The following is a 9,742-nucleotide window of genomic DNA, read 5'->3' as shown; positions in this document are numbered from 1 at the left end:
ACTAAGTGGCTCCTCATTAGGTCTTTCAGTAGAGACTCAATAACTACTTAATAGGTAAATTATAGTGTGGATTTTTTTTCAGCTATTAATTGAAGTTTAGGTCACTTCCAACTCTGAAATTCCATGGTTGTTCTATCACATTCTTCCTCTCCTTTAACTGCCTATCATACAGTTGGGAATTAATACGTAGTTGTTGATTGAATAAAGAAGGTATGGGTAGATGGAGCATGTAGCATGGCATGAATGAAATACAACTGGATTAAGGAAATCTGTATTTGAACTTCCAGTGCTGATACAGGGGAGAGAATACGGTACAGTGGACAAGTACTAACTTTGTAATTAGGTACCCTGCACCTAGTATTTTTTGAGTGCCTTGAGCAAATGATGCAATCTCACTTAGCTTCAGTTTCCTTAGTTGTAAAAAGTGTACAATAATAAACGACTTCTATCACAGTGTTTAAGAGTAAACTATGTTTAAATCATTCTGCATAACTATTAGATATTATGAATGGATAAAAATATTTTCACTGGAAAAATCGTGATATCAAAAAAGGGCAAGGAAAGATCAAAAGGAGTTAGATTGAGGTAAGAGTGACATGAGAAAAGTAAAAGTTCATTAAGCTGTGGGAATTCAGGCACTTCTTATTCTCCCTTCATATAGACTCAAATCCCATTCTAAACTCATAACTAAAAAAAAATCCTTTTCTCCTTCCTATTACCCACCTTTTCACACAATGAATGGCACAGTAAAAAGAGCATTGGCTCTGATGTCAGAATGGATAGCTGTGATCTTGTCTGTATCATTTACTATCTATGACAATAGATGAATTGCTTAGCTTAGGCCTCAGTCTCCCTAATAAAAAATAAGTGAAATCAGACTAAATAGACTCTGATCAATGAGCTTATAAAATGGGGAATATGACTAACACTTCTTTTCCTTCTGAAAACAATAACACAAGAACCTTACTATTAAAAATTCTACTCAATGACCCTGTTCTCAAATCAGCTAGAACCCAGAAGTTTGTTTTTTTTTTTTTAAACCTGAGTCTATTCACAAGAAGCTGACGCAGATATTCTATGACTGATAGGAAAAATCTGCCCAATGATATCACAGGATGAGTCATAAAAAATATAATGGCAATAAGCTGGCAATGATTATTTAATAATTGTAAAAAGAATTAATTGGCACTACCCTTCTATTAATATGTAGGTTTGTGACAGTTGGTTTCAGCCATGGTAATAGAAAAGAAAGCATTACTTGTTTAATCACACTACATTAATAACCTTGAAAGCCCCCATACATTAACCAGAACATATCAAATAATATTAAACGAGCAATTAATACATTTCACTTGAAGTTTTATATAGGATAGGAAGATAAAATTAAAAACTGACACATTTCAGCCAACTTAAAGATGTGGAATATCTCCAACAATCTGAAGCTTTCAACTATTAGAAGGTACACTATTGTTAAGGTTGGAAAAGGGCTGGGGGAACCTCAAAAGTCCCAGATCAGTGTTATGAGGTATCTCAAAAAAATTTGCAGGCTTGAACCCATCTCCTGGTCAAGGAGCAAAATTTTATTGAAAGCAATGTACGCCATTATAAGCAGACTGAATTGTAAGGGAATTCAGTAAAGAAACTGAAGCTTTCAGTTGTATGACTCATAGTAGGAAAGAGTGGTCTTTGCAAGGAGTGATTCTCAGTGGTTTGAAAAATCAAATCCTTGATTTTTCCCAAAAATTTACCTTACCTAGATAATCTTAACTAGGTGGAGTTGTTGCCCTACCCAATTCAAAAACCTTTCAAAGATTTTAATCTAAAAGTGAATTCAGACAAATTTTTTTTTGGGGGGGGGGAGGTGAGCGGATGGTGATGGTGTAAAACCTTTGTGCAGATTTCTCCGGACTGGGAGTGATTTGGGAAAAAATTACATGATCTATATTACATCCCCCCAGTCCTTCATTAGAATAGGCCCATCTCTTATAATATTTATTCTTTCTCATTACGTGTGGGGAAATACTGACTCTTTTTAAAAGCATATAAACGCTGAGTGGGTTCCATGAGAGGTTTTGGTCATTCAAGATTGTCACTGACCCTTTAATTGTTGCTAACATAATTAACCAAATGACATTATCCAGAAACTGTCTCTCACATATTTCATATATAATACCTCTTAAACATATCAGCATCATTATTTTTAAAAAAAGTTTCTGGTCACTTAAAAAAAGTTCTGGCAAAAATGAATTGCCACAGGCTATAAGTAAGGCCTTTACTACTTAAAACTTTTTTTTAACTTTTCAAGAAAGAGGATAATGAAATGTCACCACCATAAGCATAAGCACCTTTCCCATAGAAAAATTTTATTCTTTGTATTTAAAACCCCAGTATCTAGCACTTGGCTGGATACAGTAGGCACTTCGTAACTGCTTCACAATTGATCCTTACAAACTGACGGTATCTGTGGTGAAAGGATCTGGGCATGTATGTAGCAGCCAAAGAGGTTTACTTCTTTTAAGTAAACTTTATTTTTTTTTCCCCTTAGCTTAATTAATACGACTTCCTTGTAAACATTAGGGAGCCTTCCCAATATAAGGAGAAGCAAACAGGATTTAGACATTTTAAAAGATACAAATGTTTATTAAACAAATCCAGAAATCAACAGGCATTATATAAATTAAACAGCAGTAACATTTCACTAGGGTTTATATACAAATCACAGTGATTTTATTGTGCAATGAATTGACATGACTTTGGACAGTACTTTTACATGATTGAGGACTAGCAACCAACATATTAATGATTCTAAAATAATCTTGCCTATTTTCTCATTTCAAATTAGTTATTAAGTACACAAACCTATGGCATTTCCTACTATTTATAAAGTAGTCAGGTCTGCCATAGAAAAGTTTATATGGCATATCTGGATATCAAATAGAACCAAAAAATCATACAGTTTTGTTGTTAAAGATGAAAAAATGATCCTTTAGCATAAGGAAGCACTACATTTTAATTCTTCAGGACCTCAAAGCAATGACCTGAACAGTGGTCATATCTTTCAACTACCTTTAAGCCTTCAAATTCTGGTTCGTCCATTTACCATGAGTATAGTACCTAATTGAGTTTTCATTCAATTAATGATGCTTTGACAGTGGAAGATCAAGTCAGTTAATGTTCGTTTAAAAGTCACTTGCTAAAGTTGTGGTGAGTTATAGAAATCTCTTCTCCTTTAGGAAATTTTCCATTGGTTTCCATTGCATTCACAATGTAAATTTTATTCTAGAACCTTATATGCTGGGCTAAACATAAACAGAAATGGCCAACCGCCAATAATAGGAATGGTCCTGGAGGACAAGGTCTGTTTTGGTCTTGCCTTTTATATTCTTGGTGCCAAGCATGAGCCCTGGCAACCTATTAAGTCAAATGTGTAATAAACTCTTGAACAAATAAATACTCTAAAAATGACATTTTGAACCTCCTTTAAAATTCCTTTTATAATAAATTCACTTTGTTCACTTAAGATAAAGTAATAGTAAGACTTTGCACTGTTGTTGGGGAAGAAGGGTAATACATAGAAACTGTTCAACATGTATAAGATACATGATAGAGAAGGGAACCTAATATAATTATTGGGACAATATATTCCAAACTTAAATGAAGATAAAGAGGCATGGAGGCTAATTTTTTGTGACTGCAAAACAATGGTAGAAAATATAAAATTCTCAATTAGCTTGTCAGTCTACAACACAATAAATCACTAAATCCTACTAATTTTATTTGCTTCACTGTGTAGTCACATTATGTTTCTTGCATCAGTGCTTGGTACCAGGGGAGTCTAGCCCCTTGCTCTCCAGTTAACACCATGAGAAAGGTATAGAACCTTAAGACTCACCACATAGGTCATATACTTAAATAACAATGTATCCTTCCAAACCTCTCACTTAGGATTACTTCATTTTTTGAGTAGGATTTAAAAATGATTTATCAAAAATATGTTTAATTTCAAGGAGATAAATAGAAAGAATTGCATTGGAAACCATATAAACACAAATCATTTTTTTTCTGTTCCATATGCATAGATCTAGAGTAGATGGATATGTGTGTATACATATGTGTATGTCTATGTGTATGTGTATGTATGTACATACACACATCACAGAAGTACGTATGTTTGCAAACATCCCATTACTTCTTTTCCTTCTGTTAATACCAGAAGTCAGAAAACATCCATTGCCAGCAATGGACATACTTATGTCTAAAACAAATCCAATTTCTGGTATGAAAGGATGGAAACTCTATCACTGCATGTATAATATAAAGTTAATGTAATTTCTTCCTTGGCTTAATTTATACAAACGAAGACAGAAATGACAATTTTATCACGTGAAGATGAAATCCTCAATACACTCAATATAGCAATTTATGCATTTTATTAATAATTTTTGTAGTACTCAGAATCCAGAAAATACTGCAAACTCATGAATATCAGTAAGTCAAAAATCAAAATGGTACTTTACATGGGGTATAAATTCTGTGATATGTCCCCCACAATTTTTTAAATTTGCAATTATAACTGACCATATAAATACAAATATCCAACTATACACACATATTCAACTATTTCCTTAGCTACTTTTAATGATTGTTCCAGGTTTATTATTTAAGTTATAACCAACCTTTATGTAACATCACACTATATGAAGTGATAATTTATGGCCTATTAATGAACAGTTAACATGTGGCACTTAAATAAAAACTTGAAATGTGCTCGATTGTTCACTCTGTACTTATTAACACCATTAAATATCTTTGAATCTCCTTTTTAATGTTTCACTTTTTTCCTACTAAAGGCTGATTACATTCCTGCAAAATAACAATGTAACCAATGTTAACACATCTGTTTTTCCTGCATATTTATTCAGAAATAAGGCAAATATATTTCATGCTTTCTATACTATTTCAATATCAACATTAAATGTTGAAAGATAACAAAGTAGTAAACCAAAGAAGTACACACACTAGCACACTGAAGTTATGTACAGTTTAAAGTTGTACTCAAAACAAATTGTTCTGTATAAGGTTTTAAAAGAAAAAGTTCCTAAAGAATTAATGTGATTTAAGAGTCAAGTGGCACTAGACTTAGGTTATCACTTCTGGTAGCTCAAAGTTTTTATCTCAGTAAACTATGGCAGTCATTTTATTGATTTTGTTTTTTAAGGTTAGATCACATTTTACCTCAGAAACTGATTTCTGAATCTCTAGCAACTTTTGGCCTTGATTTTAATACCTAACATTAGGGGAAGTAAATTCTATACAATTTTATGAGTGAAATTTATATTAACAATTTTTCTCAATGGGCTATTTGTTCTATATAGAATTTTGCTGAGCACAGATCTTGAATTTTTGGTAATGTTGATTTGGAATCCCTAAGTTTGATGACTTAGGATGGGACAATGATTTGTTTTTTCATAGCATGTCATATTTCTTTCAAGGCATTTAGAAAACCGTCTGAAGTTAGTTCATTTCCAAGTACACTAAAAATCTTATCTCAGCTATTGAGCTGAAACATGATGCTTTGTTTTAGTTTGTTTTGTTTCCTGAAATTTTGCTACTCAGAAACCAATCTCTGTGTCAAATGAGTATCACAATAAGAAATCATTAAAATCACTGGACCAGAATATATCTGAGACTACTAGGAAAACCCACAAAAAGTACATCTCTTCCACTGCACTGTCTTATAAAATGGTGCCTGTGGATTAAAAAAATTTTTTTCCCGCATAACATACAAATCTAATGGATTTATTAAATAATGTTTTAAATGCACAGTGAGTAGGCACTTTAGGGGATAGCAAATTGAGAGGCACACTCTCATTTTTCACTTACATGAGTTTCATTTGCTAAATTTCTTTAGTGTGTAGAAAATAAACATTTGGTGACTTGGAGGGGAGAGGGATAAAAGGGGAGAAAATGCAATACTCAATATTCTGCTCGCTTCCTGGATCTAGTTTATTATATAGAATTCATTTACATGAGTAACTGCTCTTTTTTGCTACTTGAGTCCAATTAATGCATGCTCTTATCTTTTAAAACATTGTGTGTGGATGTTTGCGTGGATGTACACACATACATACCTACACCACATATTGATATTATATATAGATATATGTATATGTGTTTATGTATTTATTATACATATATGTGTATGAAACAGCCTTAGTACTGAAATATTCTTAATGAAAAAGCTTGCTGGGTTTACTTCTCAAATAGGGATAGAACATAATTGGAATACACAACTGCTGACAGATTAATAACAGGATTTTGCAAATTAGATTTATTATTTTTTGCTGGGTTAAACAGGTTTTGGAGATTTCCAGGAAATTTTAGAACAGTAAGAAATGGAAGAAGAGTGTAGGAGGAATTTGGAATGTTTTAAAATGAAGTGAACTGTGAGCAGAGATCTTCCTAGAAATTCTGTAAGCTCCTTACTTCTGAGATGAACACCTACTTTGGTCCATATTTTTCAGTTTAACCCTAAGTATCAACTTAACATCTGGCTACCATAAAATACACATTCAGAAAAGGAAAACTTCTTATTTATGTACATTGTTGTGATGCCCTATCTAGGAGCTCAATTTCACTACCTAATAATACCAAAAAAACCCTAGGTGATCTTCAAGAAGCATAGAGGCTGCATTTGCATAATTAAATAGAAGTTAGATCTCTGGGTAATTTTTTACAGGGTACAATGGATCTTTACATCTTGCCACTTGTGAAGTTCTTCTCTCCTTCCTAAATTAAAGGGGGAAAACTCTACCTGTGGCTGAAAACAATAGAGCTCATGGTCTTGGGCACTGTATTATTTGCCAGATTTATATTTCAACTTTAAATAAGTAGAAGTCCCAGTATACAGCAGGATACCATACAGCATAAAAGTAAGTGAAATATTTCCAAGACACTTTTGTTTTTTGAACACTCATGAATCAATAGGGCTTTCATGAACTAAAGATGAGACTTGTACCTCATCCCCTTTTCTCAGACTTTCAAGTACTATAGTTAATAGACATGAAGCACTGGACATTTTAATGACAGTCTTAACATAATTTCTTTCTTTTTTATACAAAGAATTATAAAATGTTTATTAAGATGAAGAAAAACATATTTGTCCTTTAAGAGTTTTATCTCCCCAAAGAAGAGAATTTTGAAAAAAATCTGAAAAATAAAAATCATAGACTCTGCAAAGTACAAACATTTACATCTTTGCACAATCCCTGTGCTTAAGTTGATTTTGTTTTCTTTATATACATACATACTAATCTGTGCTTACAATGTCACAAGTTTAGTATAAACTTATAAAGTTAAGTCTATGAGATAAAGCAAAAGACAAAAAAAAAAAAAAAAAAAAAAAAAGGTCTGGCATAGCAGAAAAGTAACACTAACCTAAAGAATATAAACCAATAAATTTAATCAAATGATCTACTACTAAATAGACTTTCTGTAGTAACAGTTGTTCAACTAATGACAGATTTACACAGTTAAAATTAAACTTCACCAGCCCTCCAATTTCATTTTATATAAATATATGCATATATGAGTGTGGAAACTTTCTCATTCATGTGAAAGAATTTCTTCAGGTTGGCAGATGCCCAGTTCGTTTTTTCAAATGTGCTCAGACCATTCCACATCTTCTTCCAGTTTCTGACATTCAATGGCACAAATACAAAGAATTTTTGTTAGTTTTCCAATCATCAGCTAATGTTTGAGCTCCTTTTTTTCAAAGCAGTAAAATGGAAAGGCAAAAAGTTTCAGAATTATTTTCACAATTCCTATGAACACAAGAAAAGATTTCTAAAACCAGTGGTTAAGAGAACTAATAACCATCAAAGGCAAAATTATAAATCTAAAATAAATAAGTTTTAAAATTTGATATAGCATAATTTTATTCTCATTTATTTACCCACAAAACTCAACAGCCTAATATTAATGAAGGAAGTTGTACAAAGAAATGACATTCATCTCTTTGCTTTAGATGTTTCAATGTCGTGTCCTTTCTAACAATTCAACAAAGCTACTAACAATTTTTAAAATCAAGTAAATAATGGAGTAATTGGAGCATTTTTTCCTTCTTCTCTCTCCTGATCCTCTCTAGCCCATTCTCATAGAAACACAATGGAGATGATGAGAAATGTTATATAGAAGAGCAAGGGGAACAGTTAATTCAAACACTTAGCAACTATGCTTTGAAAACTGTAATTGACTTTAATTCTAAGGTTTCCTATTTGTGAAGAATCATGCATGACATAGTGCATAGAGAGCTGGCCAGGAAGCCATGGAGAAGAACTAGGATCAAATTCCAAATATGACATATATTTGTGTGATCTCAGGCAAGTCACTTATCCTCTTAATGTTCAGGCAACTCTTAAGGAATGTGGCCTGCAGAGACAGTGCAATTCTAAATTACAGAAAAAGTAGATTGCTGCAATGATAAGAGAGAGTTCATTATATCAATGAAAAAAACGGGTCTAATTCCTATCCAATAGATGTCTTTGTTTTTCATAAAAAGGATCTTTTATAAAATCTTAAAAGAGTCAACTAATCTGAAACTGACTCTCTGAACTGTTCAGCTCAACAATAGATATTACCTTTATTGAAATCATTTATATACATTATAATATAGTGGTATCTTTCCTTATCATATTATCATTTTAAATACAGCAAAATCTAGATTTATTGATTTAGGGTTAATAATCTTCTACAGAAGGATACTTTGAATTCCACTGAAAGTCTTTTTTTAAAGAAATTCAAACAGGAACTCATTTAGTTTATTTAAAATGATTATGTACAAAAATTTATTATTTACCCTATTTTCTAAGAACATATTCAATGTATAAAGCAAGATACACTTTTGTGTCACTATAAGAAGGACAGTATTTTTTGTGAATTATAACTGAATTCCTCCTTCTCATCTCATACTGATAAAAGTTTATGTTATAAATATACAGGGAGAGGTTTCATGGATTTATCAAATATACATTATTCAAAAATTTTCTCTGTCTACATACATGTATTTAAAACTAATTTAACCATTCTAGACTTTTCCTGACTTAAAGATGATGTCAAAAGAGTGAGCTATTGAATGAACAGAAAAAATGAAACAGACACAAAGTAAACAGATTTTAAGACCATCTTGTGATTTCAATACTAACACTTTAAAGCTTTGTATAACCTAATAAAAAAGGAACATACACACACAAATCAAGTTCTTCATTTTAAATCACAATTAGTCACCACTCTAAAAATGATCAAACTTTATCAAGCAATAACAAAATGTTAAGCCATTTCAAGAGATAAGATCTCATTTTCCTACTCTTTGCTGCATATTTAACGTAACTAAATTGTTACAACAAACACAGGCAAACTGATATAAATGGAATAAATCAGAAAGTAGGTAATACAGTAAAGCCTCTATTAAATACCTGGATACTCTTCACAGTAATCTTTTACTGTGTAATGATTACTGATACAAAGTAATGAGTTAATGCTCATTCAAAAATTGTTGATTTCATTTAATACAACCTATATGGAAATATCATTGCAGGATATCTTAGGATATAGATATATAACAGAAGCTGTTCTATGACCTGTGTTTATCTTTGAATAAATATAAAAACAATCTCACTTTTTTTTTTATTTATACATTACACAAGAGTAAATATGGTAGCTCAATTCCAATTAACAAGAGAAA

The 9,742-nt window shown here is 31.7% G+C and overlaps 1 protein-coding gene across 6 annotated transcripts in view; it reads right to left on the bottom strand.

Annotated features, from left to right (window-relative positions):
- Positions 1-2,611: 2,611 nt before the first annotated feature.
- The window catches only part of PRKX (protein kinase X-linked), a 133,671-nt gene continuing 126,540 nt past the window's right edge, over positions 2,612-9,742 (bottom strand). For 4 of the 6 annotated variants that reach the window (XM_031959033.1, XM_031959037.1, XM_031959036.1 and 1 more), the window contains one exon: positions 2,612-7,695. The gene's annotated coding sequence lies outside the window, so the exon portion shown is untranslated. Of the gene's footprint in view, positions 7,824-9,742 lie in introns of all 6 variants that reach the window. The other 2 variants (XM_031959034.1, XM_031959035.1) reach the window with 2 other exon arrangements.

Source organism: Sarcophilus harrisii, chromosome 3, assembly GCF_902635505.1.
Source record: "Sarcophilus harrisii chromosome 3, mSarHar1.11, whole genome shotgun sequence".
Classification (NCBI taxonomy): domain Eukaryota; kingdom Metazoa; phylum Chordata; class Mammalia; order Dasyuromorphia; family Dasyuridae; genus Sarcophilus; species Sarcophilus harrisii.
The sequence above is the reverse complement of the archived record's forward strand: the minus strand, read 5'-3'. Positions and strand labels throughout refer to the sequence as shown.